The 15,000-nt window shown below is 45.6% G+C and overlaps 1 protein-coding gene across 1 annotated transcript in view; it reads right to left on the reverse strand.

Annotated features, from left to right (window-relative positions):
* LOC141147221 (probable hydrolase PNKD) overlaps window positions 1–15,000 on the reverse strand; it is a 149,653-nt gene that overhangs the window by 131,843 nt on the left and 2,810 nt on the right. The window lies entirely within an intron of this gene.

Raw genomic sequence — 15,000 nt, forward strand, 5'->3', positions numbered from 1 at the left:
GATCCGACTTGTCAGACCTCAAGTCGCCCCAGGTCGCTTGACATCAGAAATTCCATTATAGTTAATGAGAGCCGTCTTAATGTACACTACTGAATTTGCTCCGACTTCAGAAAAGGTTCCTGTACTACTTCAAGGCGATTTCTACCCATAGATTTGGATGGAAGTCGCCTTGAAGTTGGATCCTCGTCTATAGTGAAGAGACTTAACAGGAAGAAGAAAAGAATTTACCCAGGTACAACAATGTCACAAAAGCTGATTAGCTCTGATTGGCCACAGGCAAAGTCGCCTGTCCTGGAGGCGACTTGAAGTCGCGTTGTAAGTCGCTCAAAGTCGCGCTGAAGTCGCCTCCAAGTCGCCTTGCAAAGTCGCGCTGTAAGTCGTGTTGCCCCTGTGTGAGCCGGCACTGACAGTGTAAATTTGCTGTCCCCTCAAAACTAAACGCAACACACAGCCATTAATGTCTAAACCGCTGGCAACAAAAGTGAGTACACCCCTAAGTGAAAATGTCCAAAATTGGGTCCAATTAGCCATTTTCTCTCCCCGGTGTCATGTGACTCGTTAGTGTTACAAGGTCTCAGGTGTGAATGGGGAGCAGGTGTGTTAAATTTGGTGTTATCGCTCTCACTCTCTCATACTGGTCACTGGAAGTTCAACATGGCACCTCATGGCAAACAAACTCTCTGAGAATCTGAAAAAAAGAATTGTTGCTCTACATAAAGATGACCTAGGCTATAAGAAGATTGCCAAGACCCTGAAACTGAGCTGCAGCACGGTGGCCAAGACCATACAGAGATTTACCAGGACAGGTTCCACTCAGAACAGGCCTCGCCATGTACTCAAGCATGTGGCTCACCGGACAAATTACTGAAGTTTGAAGTTATAACTTCCAACCAGTAATTTCACAGTAAGTAGATAAATAATAAATTATTATGTTATAACAGAGCATATAAATATATGATTTAACTTGAATATATAACAGTACCTTTTCAACAGAATCAGTTTCTCCCTCTTAACTGTGTGAGAAAAACATGGGATTGTGGGTAAATCTTATACCCATAAACACACATTTTTTTATTGTAGTTAAGAGGGCTGGGCTGGAAGGGAGTATTTGTCTTTTAGACACATTCCCCCTTCTATGACACTGCAGTGAGAGGCGTGCCTCCACTGCAGCATTTTTATTGGACAGCGTGGGCCAATGGTACTTTACCATTGGTCCAAGACTCCAAGCTGTCCATTGAGCTCAGTGCCTCTGACAAGAAGTGAGGAGAGGCACTGTGAGCTCATCCTCTCAGTCTGCTGCAAACAGAGTGTGCCAGCTTGTATATAACCTGGTCGCTCTGTATGTAGCTTCTGACAGGCTGAACAAGGAGTCCCGTATTTGTTACCATAGGTCGTAGGAGTCCCATTTTTACCAGTTGTGGGGTAGGACTAAGGGTACATAGCCCCCAAATCAGGGGTCTCTGTGACCCCAGGTTGCCTAGCTACGACCCTCAAAGCTCAATTTAAAAAAAAAAAAAAAAAAAAAAATGTTTTTTACTGTGGCAAGAGGGGGGGGGGGGGCAAGGAAAAGCAGAAATTGAAGCAAAATAAAAGCTGAAATGTATTCTGCTTAAATGTTTTTCATTTTTCTACAATGACATAAGCAAAAGTTGTATCTCCGCAGACAAGCACACTCCTCTTCATATTCTTCCTGCAGTCCATCGCCACACAGAGCTTCTATTCATGACTTACCATCACGCCGAAGTGCCAACTGTTTGCACAAGCACACCCTCTATTGTACAATCTCTGAATGATCACTTTATAAACTGCTATTCTCCTCCGTCATTACCAGTAACTGCTGATACCAGATCCAAAGCAAAGCTCCTGACCCAAAAAGCTAACAATCCAAAGAAGACAAAAGTATTGAAAAGGGAGATGAATTCTCATTTTTTTAAAAACGGGACTCTAGACAAAACCTTTTGGTTCCTGGTAAAGCATGGAAAGGTCATATCCGCCATCTGCGTCCCCACATTCAAGGAGAATATCCCCTCACTTCCTGTCCTGGTGACACATCAGGAAGAGGGCACAAATACTCCAATGGGAACACAGACAATAAATCAGGACTGGACAAAGGTTCCAATTTTCACCCTTCTAAAAGGTTTCTGAAGGCCTTAGTAACACAGTGGGGATGATTTACTAAAACTGGAGTGTGCAGAATCTGGTGCAGCTGTGCATGGCAGCCAATCAGCTTCCAGGTTTTTTTAGTTTCTTAAAGTGCTTCTAAAGCCTTGACATTTTTTTACCTTAAAGAGTAACTCCGCTCCGCTCGTGACATTTCTTCAGCCGCTGTGCCGTCACCAGTGGCTCCAGCGCGCATGTGACGCCATTGTGGCTCCTGCCAATCACAGCGCCGAAGCACGCGATACCCGGAAATAACTCCGGGAGATGTCACCGGTCACAGCAGTGTGCCAGGACCACTGCAGGGGCTTCGATCTGAGGTAAGTATTTTATAATGAGCTAGCATGCAATGCATACTAGCTCATTATGCGTTTGTCCTGCAGTGTTTATTTATTTATTTATTTTTTCCCGTGGGTTTACAACCACTTTAACAAACTTTGTTGCAGATTCCTTCCTTTTGTTATTCTGAAGAAATCCCTGTGCGTTGATCTCCATGTCCATGGTAGTAAGTGACTGAAATCGGATCTTATAGGTGTTCAGACCCATGCAATCCGATTCTACAGTCCGTACCGCATTCTGCGAACGGATTTGGGAGAGTCATTAACTTTATAATCCTCACCCGCAGCGGTTTGCGAAGAGCAGCATGAACTGCGTGCGATTCAGATGTGATGTGGGAACCCGCACAGGAATCGCTGTGGTTCCCGCATTGCACCTATACGGACCGAGCTTTAAAGAATATCTAAAGCCAAAAACGTCCCCCCCCTCATCTCAAATAGAATAATAAGTAAGTAGTAAAAGTAAGTACTATAATAAGAAGTGTCTTCTCTTCTATCTTGTTCTGGAGACGCACGCAATTCTTCAAAATCCCCTTCATTACAGTCGGGTGACATATTGTGGGTTTTTCCCATCACTTCCGTGTCACCAGGACAAAAAAAAACCTGAGGGAGGTTCTAGCCCTTCACTACAATCCAAATAATAAAAAAAAAAAAAAAAAAAGAGAAGAAGGGGGGAGAGGACATATGCCCCTTTCACACGGCCAGGCCAATCAGGTCAGTTTTTTAGGCAGACCCTCCATTGGCCTCTATAGAGCGGCGAGTATCATGGATAAGCGTCTGCTGACCCCCACCGACATCCAATCCTGCACAAGCGGAACGGACACAGACAAGCCTACCGCCTGCTCAGCGGACAGATTCCCCACTGAGCTGAAGGCGTCCCCCTCTTCCCACCATATAAAGGGGGCCATACACTAAAATATATGTTGAAAAGAGGAAACTGGTACACACCGCTCCAAGGTCTCAAACACTGCTATGAGAAAACAGGGTGCCTGCCTAAGATTGTCCTTGTCGTAATTTTCTTTAAACATCATCTTTGCCTTCTTTGGTGGGTATGGGTTTTAAGTTCCCAAACAGTACGTGAGGAGAGAGAGAGAGATAGAGATGATAGAAGATAGAGAAGATAGAGAAGATAGAGAAGATAGAGAAGATAGAGAAGATAGAGAAGATAGAGAAGATAGAGAAGATAGAGAAGATAGAGAAGACAGAGAAGACAGAGATGATAGAAGACAGAGATGATAGAAGACAGAGATGATAGAAGACAGAGATGATAGAAGACAGAGATGATAGAAGACAGAGATGATAGAAGACAGAGATGATAGAAGACAGAGATGATAGAAGACAGAGATGATAGAAGACAGAGATGATAGAAGACAGAGATGATAGAGAAGATAGAGAAGACAGAGAAGATAGAAGATAGAGAAGACAGAGAAGATAGAAGATAGAGAAGACAGAGAAGATAGAAGATAGAGAAGACAGAGAAGACAGAGGACAGAGATGACAGAGAAGACAGAGAAGACAGAGAAGACAGAGAAGACAGAGAAGACAGAGAAGACAGAGAAGATAGAAGACAGAGATGATAGAAGACAGAGATGATAGAAGACAGAGATGATAGAAGACAGAGAAGATAGAGAAGACAGAGAAGACAGAGATGATAGAAGACAGAGATGATAGAAGACAGAGATGATAGAAGACAGAGATGATAGAAGACAGAGATGATAGAGAAGATAGAGAAGATAGAGAAGATAGAGAAGATAGAGAAGATAGAGAAGATAGAGAAGATAGAGAAGACAGAGAAGACAGAGATGATAGAGAAGATAGAGAAGATAGAGAAGATAGAGAAGATAGAGAAGATAGAAGATAGAGATATTGATAGAATATATACACACACACACACACACACACACACACACACACACACACACACACACACACACACACACACACTATATAATCTTATTTTGTTATATTTATTTTATTGAGGTTTATATGTGTAAATAGCTTCCTTGTTTATATATAAATGTTTGTTTTATGTGAACTTGTTTTAAGTGTATACATCTTTATTTTTTTTTTTGGACGTTATATGTCTTGTATGTATACATTGGTGTGTTTGTGTCATTTTCACTTGGTTCTTATGTTCCCTGTGTGCATTTTGGGGATGTTCCTTTCACGATAGGCGATTTTTCACTCGTTTAGTGTTGGTTGGTTCCACCCACATGCTTTTGGGGATAAATGAGCCATTTAGCAATGAGTAAGCACGATCGTTTGCATGTCATGTTAAACTTCATGTACTTTCAAGAAACATAATTTTCTTCATTCCGGATCATACTAAAATAGGTTGCCAAATTAGATAGGAGCAGTACTAAGAGCAGTAAAATACGCAAATTCTTTGTCTTTTGTTGGTGGAGTGGGAAGGGTTAAGGTGGCTGCTGAACGCTGCGGGTGAACTCTGAGTGATTGTGAAAATGTGATAAAAGCTTGTGATGTGATGAGAGGAGATGTTGACACTTTCTCTGTAGATGTGATCACACTGCGAGGAATTTCTGGTGTAACTCACCCGCCTGCTACTCCGCCATAGTGAAAGGTCTGTGCACACACTTCTGTGTCTATAGGAAAAGTAAACCCCCCCACCCCAAAAAAAACAAAAACAAACACCACACACACACACACTTTACCATGTTCATGTCACAAAAGTCATTTTCAATATTTCTAAATCTGCAGCTTTTGTTGAAATATCCTGCCACAAAGATCCTTGTTTAGACACGTCCTATTATAGGGTGACAACACTCTGTACCTGCCTGCAATGGTGGTGCTGTGTTGTCACCTTGTCACATGGCACAGCCCAGTGGCAGACACTCATAAAGGGCACAGGGGCACAACCCCCCCAATCTCCTTGCAGGGCGCCGGACACATGGTTTTCAATGTGGGGTTTTATTTTATTTTATTTATTTTTTAAGCACATGATTAGAGCCAAAGGGTGGGCTCGGAGCGCAGAACCCACTCACTTATGTGACGTTAGCGAATTAATATTCACTAATGTCTTCCTGCTTCTCCTCCCGGCCAATCAGGAAGCGGGTCCTGAGACCCCATTGGTCGGGAGGAGAAGCAACTGTTGGGATTTAGGAGGAGATGCAGGGGGGGGGGGGGTAAGCCGAAACTTGGATGGGGTAAGTGCAGGGTGGGCAAGTGGTGGGGGGGCAGGTTTGTTTATTCCCCCCCCCCCCCCCAAAAAAAAAAAAAAAAAAAAGCTGGCACTGGTTGTCACCAGCAGGAAGCCTGTCCTGAGAAATTGGACATGTGTAATTTGTTTTAGTCCAAATATAAAATTCAGACAAAATTTTTGGTTATTCAGATGCATCAATTTAGAAATCGGTAATGGAGATGAATCGAAATTTCGGCGGCTAAAAACACGTCAGCCGAAAATGGTGTTTTGCAGATAAGAGAAAAAGGTGCCGATAATGACACCAAAAACACACACGATTTTGCCGCGATTTCACCGTGCTCATGGTGGGTTTTTCACAGGTCATGCGACTGAAAAACCGCATCAAAAATGTAACATGGGTGGGTTATCGATGCGTTTCACCACATCTAATGGATTGGTCAGCAGCAATAGATTAAAATTTCTGATCAACATAACATGGTGCAGCGTCCTAATAAAACAGCATATTCCATTTTTAGTTTTGGGTTTAAGCCCCTGTCCACATTGACTGCGTCTTTGAAATCGTGCGACTTCATCTGAAATCACGTGATTTCAAAGCTTCATGTCAGTGCGACTTTGAAAACATCTGTGCAGCTTAATGCACAGATGCCTATGCAAATCGCACCCGAATGTCGCCAACAGTAGAGCCTGTACTACTTCATCAAATCGATGCAGCGCCGCAAAGTTGAAGCTGCACCAATATGAGAACAGTGTGATTGCCGGCAATGGGATGCGACTTGCCATGCAGTTTGACCTGTCAAATCGCATGACAAGTCGCACCGGTGTTAACGAGGGTTTATACTACTTTAAGGCCTCTTTCACATAAAATCGGACTGATCGGGTCCACCTGTGCGTTTTTCAGGCGGACCCATTTGGGCCACCCATTGTCCTCTATGGGGAGGCGGATGTCAGCGGATATGTTTCCGCTGACACCCGCCTGCCATTCGATCAAATCCGCTGAATACAGACGTATCGATACGTTCAACATCCATCCAGCAGGTTGAATCGGGAAAAAAAAAAATGGACAGGCGGTCCGTTTTCATCCGATCTCCCCATAGAGAAGACCTGTCACCTGCCTGCTCAGCAGATCGATCCCCTGCTGAGCAGGTGGAGTCCGTCAAACCGATCCGCCCCGTGTGAAGGGGGCCTTAAAGTCATACACACAGGAGAATAGAAAAGGATTATAATATTGCTACTACAACTAATAATGATAAACAACATTAGTAATACATACAGTATATCACAAAAGTGAGTACACCCCTCACATTTTTGTAAATATTTTCTTCTATCTTTTCATGTGACAACACTGAAGAAATGACACTTGTCTACAATGTAAAGTAGTGAGTGTACAGCTTGTATAACAGTGTAAATTTGCTGTCCCCTCAAAATAACTCAACACACAGCCATTATTGTCTAAACCGCTGGCAACAAAAGTGAGTACACCCCTAAGTGAAAATGTCCAAATTGGACCCAAAGTGTCAATATTTTCTGTGGCCACCATTATTTTCCAGCACTGCCTTAACCCTCTTGGACATGGAGTTCATCAGAGCTTCACAGGTTGCCACTGGTGTCCTCTTCCACTCCTCCATGATGACATCACAGAGCTGGTGGATGTTAGAGACCTTGCGCTCCTCCACCTTCCATTTGAAGATGCCCCACAGATGATCAATAGGGTTTAGGTCTGAAGACATGCTTGGCCAGTCCATCACCTTTACCCTCAGCTTCTTTAGTAAGGCAGTGGTCATCTTGGAGGTGTGTTTGGGGTCGTTATGTTGGAATACTGTCCTGCGGCCCAGTCTCTGAAGGGAGGGGATCATGCTCTGCTTCAGTATGTCACAGTACATGTTGGCATTCATGGTTCCCTCAATGAACTGTAGATCCCCAGTGCCGGCAGCACTCATGCAGCCCCAGACCACGACACTCCCACCACCATGCTTGACTGTAGACAAGACACACTTGTCTTTGTACTCCTCACCTGGTTGCCGCCACACACACTTGTCACCATCTGAACCAAATAAGTTTATCTTGGTCTCATCAGACCACAGGACATGGTTCCAGTAATCCATGTCCTTAGTCTGCTTGTCTTCAGCAAACTGTTTGTGGGTTTTCTTTTGCATCATCATTAGAAGAGGCTTCCTTCTGGGATGACAGCCATGCAGTCCAATGTGATGCAGTGTGTGGCGTATGGTCTGAGCACTGACAGGCTCCCCCCACCCCTTCAACCTCTGCAGCAATGCTGGCAGCACTCATATGTCTATTTCCCAAAGACAACCTCTGGATATGATGCTGAGCACGTGACCTCAACTTCTTTGGTGGACCATGGCGAGGCCTCTTCTGAGTAGAACCTGTCCTGTTAAACCACTGTATGGTCTTGGCCACAGTGCTACAGCTCAGTTTCAGGGTCTTGGCAATCTTCTTATAGCCTAGGCCAGGGATATGCAATTAATGGACCTCCAGCTGTTGCAGAACTACAAGTCCCATGAGGCATAGCAAGACCCTGACAGCCACAAGCATAACACCCAGAGGCAGAGGCATGATGGGACTTGTAGTTTTGCAGCAGCTGGAGGTCCGCTAATTGCATATCCCTAGCCTAGGCCATCTTTATGTAGAGCAACAATTCTTTTTTTTCAGATCCTCACAGAGTTCTTTGCCATGAGGTGCCATGTTGAGCTTCCAGTGACCAGTATGAGAGAATGAGAGCGATAACACCAAATTTAACACACCTGCTCCCCATTCACACCTGAGACCTTGTAACACTAACGAGTCACATGACACTCAGGAGGGAAAATGGCTATTTGGGCCCAATTTGGACATTTTCACTTAGGGGTTTACTCACTTTTGTTGCCAGCGGTTTAGACATTGATGGCTGTGTGTTGAGTTCTTTTGAGGGGACAGCAAATTTACACTGTTATACAAGCTGTACACTCACTACTTTACATTGTAGACAAGTGTCATTTCTTCAGTGTTGTCACATGAAAAGATAGAAGAAAATATTTACAAAAATGTGAGGGGTGTACTCACTTTTGTGAGACACTGTACATACATACACACACACTGACGTTGAAGTGAACTCGTGTCTTTTCTTGGAGCACAGAATGGCAGTTAATATCACCCGCTGGTGACATCTGGTATTACAGCTTGACCTTAAATTACCACCATTTCCTACATGGCCCAGTAGTTTTGTAATCGGCCTTCCATCCCAGGAGCCAAGTCTTTCAGGAAAAATTATGAGTCAAGAGAAAATTCCAATCAGTTTTTACCAGTAATGGGCACACCCCTTGTAATCACCGACCCCCTGCAGGGCCACACGAGGGAGGTGACAACACTTGCACGTCTCAACATCTGTCTCGCTTTCAACTGCTACTGAAAATCATCACACGGATGATATCCATCCTGCGCGTTATCCCAATGGTCGTGTATCCAGATCTAAAAAGGTTTCATTTTGGAAAGACTAGGGAAGGGTTAGAGCCCCTGTTTAATTTTGTTTTGTCACCTGTGTCTCATAGGGAAAGCAGGAAGTGAGAAGATTTCTCAGGCTCCATTCACCCCATGCGGGTAACAGAGAGCACATGTGCGCATTTTTGCACATTGCATTTAGGGCAGCCTATTGATTTTAATGGGCTGCCCTACGTGCGAGAAAATGCTAAAAAAAAAAACTAAAAAAAAAAAAAAAAAACTCCACCCGATTCTGTTTTTAAAAAAACGTGCTGCACCAAAATACATGCTACTCTGTTGCCTTTTGAAGAACACGTTAGCAGGATGTGTCGGGGTGCCATTAAGAATCATGGCTGTGCGTTTCCGGAAAGTGCTCAATTTTCAGAAGTGTGAATGTAGCCTTATGGTTGGCACTGAACAGGTGTCCCCATTGGAAGGTTTCCCCGTTCCTCCAGCACTGGTGACAACTATAAAATTTTCAATTTCCTCACATCTTCTGCCTCAGTGACAATGGCCACCTGAGCAAATAGACTAAGGTTCTAACCCTTCACCACTCCATCTTAAACAAAAAATGAATAAATAGTAAGGGCCACACCCACTGAAAGCATGATCTCGTCTTTCAGCTGGTGAGCAGTTTCTCAGTAGATCACGCATCCTGAATTTAAAACATAGTCTTAAGACTTCCAGAGGAGCGCTGCAAAACCAAAAGGCTGTTAATATAGAGTATAATGAACCTTGAACATGCCCTGCACGGTGTATCGGTGCATCTCCAGAGAAATGATCGGGTTATAACAAGGAGAGGGAGAGAGAACCGTGTCAGCAGTTCAGAGCGTGTGCAACCAAAGTGTGCGAGTCCCGTGTTTGTGTCAAGTCATTCCTCCCCCAGCACAGAGCTTATGTAAGAGCCGGGATGGTGCACCGGGTCATCCACCTCACGCGGCTCAACGTTCACCGAGCGTTCGATCCCATCCCAACATTCAGGTTATAAAAACAACCAAATACCTTCCAGGTGCACAAAAAAAAAATACATTTTCTTTGGAAAGTAACAGCCTAAGTAGGATTTTTTATTTTTGTTTAACCACTTCAATACCGGGCACTCTCACCCCTTCCTGCCCAGGACAATTTGCAGCTTTCAGCGCTCTAACACTTTGAATGACAATTGCACGATCACAACACTGTACCCATATTACATTTTTATCATTTTCTCCACACCAATAGAGCTTTCTTTTGGTGGCATCTAATCAGTGCTGGGTTTTTTTTTTTTCGTGTATAAGACTATACATTTTAATAAAAAAAAATAAAGTTTCTTAATTTCTCTAAACTTTCTAAATAAGTAATTTCTCTCCTTCACTGACGGGCACCAATGAGGGCGGCGCATCACTGACGGGCCCCAATGGGGAGGCACATCACTGACGGGCCCCAATGGGGAGGCGCATCACTGACGGGCCCCAATGGGGAGGCGCATCACTGACGGGCACCAATGGGGGCGGCGCATCACTGACGGGCACCAATGGGGGCGGCGCATCACTGACGGGCACCAATGGGGGCGGCGCATCACTGACGGGCACCAATGGGGGCGGCGCATCACTGACGGGCACCAATGGGGGCGGCGCATCACTGACGGGCACCAATGGGGGCGGCGCATCACTGACGGGCCCCAATGGGGGCGGCGCATCACTGACGGGCCCCAATGGGGGCGGCGCATCACTGACGGGCACCAATGGGGGCGGCGCATCACTGACGGGCACCAATGGGGAGGCGCATCACTGACGGGCCCCAATGGGGAGGCGCATCACTGACGGGCCCCAATGGGGAGGCGCATCACTGACAGGCCCCAATGGGGGCGGCGCATCACTGACGGGCACCAATGGGGGCGGCGCATCACTGACGGGCCCCAATGGGGAGGCGCATCACTGACAGGCCCCAATGGGGGCGGCGCATCACTGACGGGCACCAATGGGGGCGGCGCATCACTGACGGGCACCAATGGGGGCGGCGCATCACTGACGGGCCCCAATGGGGAGGCGCATCACTGACGGGCACCAATGGGGGCGGCGCATCACTGATGGGCCCCAATGGGGGCGGCGCATCACTGATGGGCCCCAATGAGGGCGGCGCATCACTGACGGGCCCCAATGGGGCGGCGCATCACTAACGGTCCCCAATGGGGGCGGCGCATCACTAACGGGCCCCAATGGGGGCGGCGCATCACTAACGGGCCCCAATGGGGCGGCGCATCACTGACGGGCCCCAATGCCGCTTTGCTACCATAAATATACAGTATATGGTCAGCAAGCGAGTAGTAAGCATTACACCCTAAAGTGTTATTAAACTCAGGACTCTGCACTCGCTATATCTGGTCTCCCACAGTACACAGAACATGGAAATGCAATTATTTTAGTAAATATAAACGGCTAACTACCTTTTCTCAGCAGTATATAGCAGTCTTGTGACTTCTATCAGTGTCTGGTTAAGGCTTGTAGGAGCTTTCATTCTCCCCTGACTGTCCTATGAGGCTGCAAACCCCCTGACCCTCTGTCTGGACAGTGCTGATTGGCTCTGTACTGATTATATGCACCCTCCAAAGAAAAAAAACAAACAACTCTCTAGCAATACAAGCCAAACTAAGCACGTGCAGAGAGCCCCCCCCCAAGGCTCTGTACTATCAGCAGATCGATTGGGGACATTAAAGAAGGGGAGGATCAGAAAAGACAGGATCAAACAGCCTTTTTACACAGTGCAAAGGATTAACCCCTTATGTCCCGCAGTGAGTATAACAAGCATGCTTTACTGCATATACAGACTGATTTTACTGCTGTGGGTTTAGTAACACTTTAACCCCTGCAGTGTCCCCGCCAGGGAAGGGGATTTTTTTTATTTTTTATTTTTTTAGTCTTTTACAAACATCCTGGATTTCAGCTTAAAGATCCCTGGGAAGCGGTCTGTGCCCCGCCCCCAACATGGCATCTTCATCATCACTGATACAAGAGACAAAGTTTCTTTTTGCATTCTTTCTATTCCCCTTGGATACAATGATCTGCGGAGGATCGGTGGTGATAAAATAGACTTGTGAATTCTCTCACACGTGTGGGACGGTTAGAGCCGCGACAACCTGATAAACAACAACATGGAGGTTTTTTTTTGCGATTTGTTTAGAAGAAAAAAGCGCCGAGCTGATTTCTATTTCACTGACCACCCTCTGCGCTCCGTCTCCGGTACACAGCGAGGAGCGGGCAGGTCGCGGTCTCATCTCTTCATCTCTCATCTCTTCCTCCGGCTGTTTGTCTCTCTGTGGTTTCCTAATGCAATGTTCACATTCATGGGCTGACCACGGCCAACGCCACGTGCTCTATACAGGCCGGCGAGGACGGATCTGCATTAACCCTTTCCTTACTTCACTGCTACAACGCAAAAAGGAAATTGCAGCAAAATCACTGGGAATAAAAAAAGAAACAAAAACAAAAAACGCAGAAAGCACAGCAAGAAGCACTGCAGAAATGCTCAAAAGTGACATGCATATATGTGAAGCCTAACAAACATGTTATACTTCCCTGCTCTGTGTAATGGTTTTGCACAGAGCAGCCCCGATCCTCCTCTTCTCAGATCCCCGCCGGCGCTCCCGGCTCTCCCCCCCTGCCGGGGGCACCCAAACAGGCGCGCTCCCAACCCATGGCTCTGTGTTACCCATTCACACACGGAGCCGTGGCTCGGCCCCGCCCCCCTCTGTCTCCCGATTGGCCCACTGGCTGTGATTGACAGCGAGACCCAATGGCTCCCACTGCTGCCAAAAGCCAACCAGGAGTGCGAGTCCCCGGAGAGGCAAGGCTCTTGTGGACATCTCTGGATCGAAAGGGGGCTCTGGTAAGTATTAAGGGGGGGGGGGGGGCTGCTGCACACAGAAGGTTTTTTTTTTAACTTCATGCATAGAACCTTGTGCCTTTACAACCACCACTTGTCCTCTGGGCACTTTCACCCCCTTCCTGCCCAGGCCAATTTTCAGCTTTCAGCGCTGTCACACTTTGAATTTGCACGGTCATGTACTCATGACAATTTCATATTTTTTTTTTTTTTTTGGTGGCAAAAAAAAAATATTTTTTTCTTTTGGTGGCATTTGATCACCACTGGGTTTTTTTTTTTTTTTTTGCTTTGCTAAATAAATGGAAAAAGACCAAAACATTTTGAAAGAAAAAAAAAAACAAAACACGTTTATATAGTTTGCAGGTAATTTTTCTCCATCATTGATGTGCGCTGATGAGACACTAATGAGGCGGCACTAATAGGTGTGCGCAACCCATTGTATTAGGGTATGCACCCCAAAAGCTCAAACACACATGCCTGTTATTTTTTTTACCATTGTTTTTTTAGGAGCCCAGTTGGGGGACTTTGGTGAAATATCAGGAATCTGAACATGCCCCTGAGGTCTCACTAACAGAGATTCCCCAGTCCCTTTCACTGCAGCCTCAGCTGCGCGGGACAGTGAACGGACAGGAAGTGATCTGTGCTGAGCGGTTTCCTGTTTATTCACAAACACTGTTTACTATGCTTCTGTTATGATTGGACACAGGAGCAAATCGGTACTGATCACTCACTGTGCTTGTTCAGAAGAGAAAGGGGCCAGTAAATTACATACTTGAATGAAACATCCCCCCGCAGCAGCCAGCAGGAAAGGAGGGGAGCCATCAGCACCGAGGTGGGGGCGCCCCGGGCAGCTGGGGAAATCTGCGGAGCCCAGGCACATCTGGCACACCCTGTGTGTCACTAATAATCAGTGTACTTGTCCCTTTTACACAAGCTGGTTATCGGCTCTCCTTTTCTCATGCAAACTGCAACCTGCAAACGTGTGATTCAGGCCTTAAAGCGCGTTTTTTTACGTTCATTTACATGCATTTTCAATGCATTTTTTTTCCAAGCCCTGGTTCAAACTAGAACGTGATGCGTTTCCCGCACTGCATTCAGATCACTGTCTTTGCGATCTGCAGCGGGTGTAAGTGCAACGTTGACACCATCCAAATGCAGGTCACAAACGCATTGCAACCAGAAAGACGTCACTTTTTGAGTCCAGTTCTGCTTGCTGCATTGGCACCTGAGTGGCGTGACGCGTTGCGTTGTGCATTTTATGCGCAACAACCCTTTGACTTAAAATGGGCTGCCAGATACATGACAAACATGCCAAAGAAGCTCGAGTAATCATTTCAGTCACTGAGATAAGTGCCTTTGGCAATGAGCATTTCGTCACACGACTGCTACCCGCGTTTGGGGTGCCATTAGGAAATATTGTCACTTTAAGTAAGACGCGTGTTTTTTTTTGTGAGTTTCTGGAACTGCAAGCAGAAATGCGCATTTCTGCCAGTGTTTCCAAGTGGCTCAGGTGTGAATGCAGACAGTTCTAAGTGCTTTATCCTCTCAAGAATTTCACAATGACAATTGTTGGCTAATCGCTTAAATGCGTTTGTTCCGTCGCTGGTGAGAATTGCTCTGCAAACACGCCAGCTCGGCCATAGTAAACCTATATCAGTCAATGCATCTCATGCTACGGGGAGCCAAGAAGGGGGGATACCTTGTGCACCGGACACCGCTATGAAATGCGCACAGCCTCACCTATCCTGGTTACTCACAAGCTTCATGTAGAAGCAAAGCCAAAACTTTTTCTTTTGTTTTAAATAGAATATGGAATGGTTAGAACTTCTGACAGGTCTTCAGGTGTCCCTGCAGGGGAGATTCCCAGTTACTTTGGTTCAAAAAGAAAAAAACAAAAATAAAAAAAAAGACAAAAATGAAAAAACAAAAAAAAGACAAAAATGAAAAAACAAAAAAAAGACAAAAATGAAAAAACAAAAAAAAGACAAAAATGAAAAAACAAAAAAAAGACAAAAATGA

The sequence above is a fragment of the Aquarana catesbeiana genome, linkage group LG06 (genome assembly GCF_042186555.1).
Source record: "Aquarana catesbeiana isolate 2022-GZ linkage group LG06, ASM4218655v1, whole genome shotgun sequence".
NCBI lineage: Eukaryota > Metazoa > Chordata > Amphibia > Anura > Ranidae > Aquarana > Aquarana catesbeiana.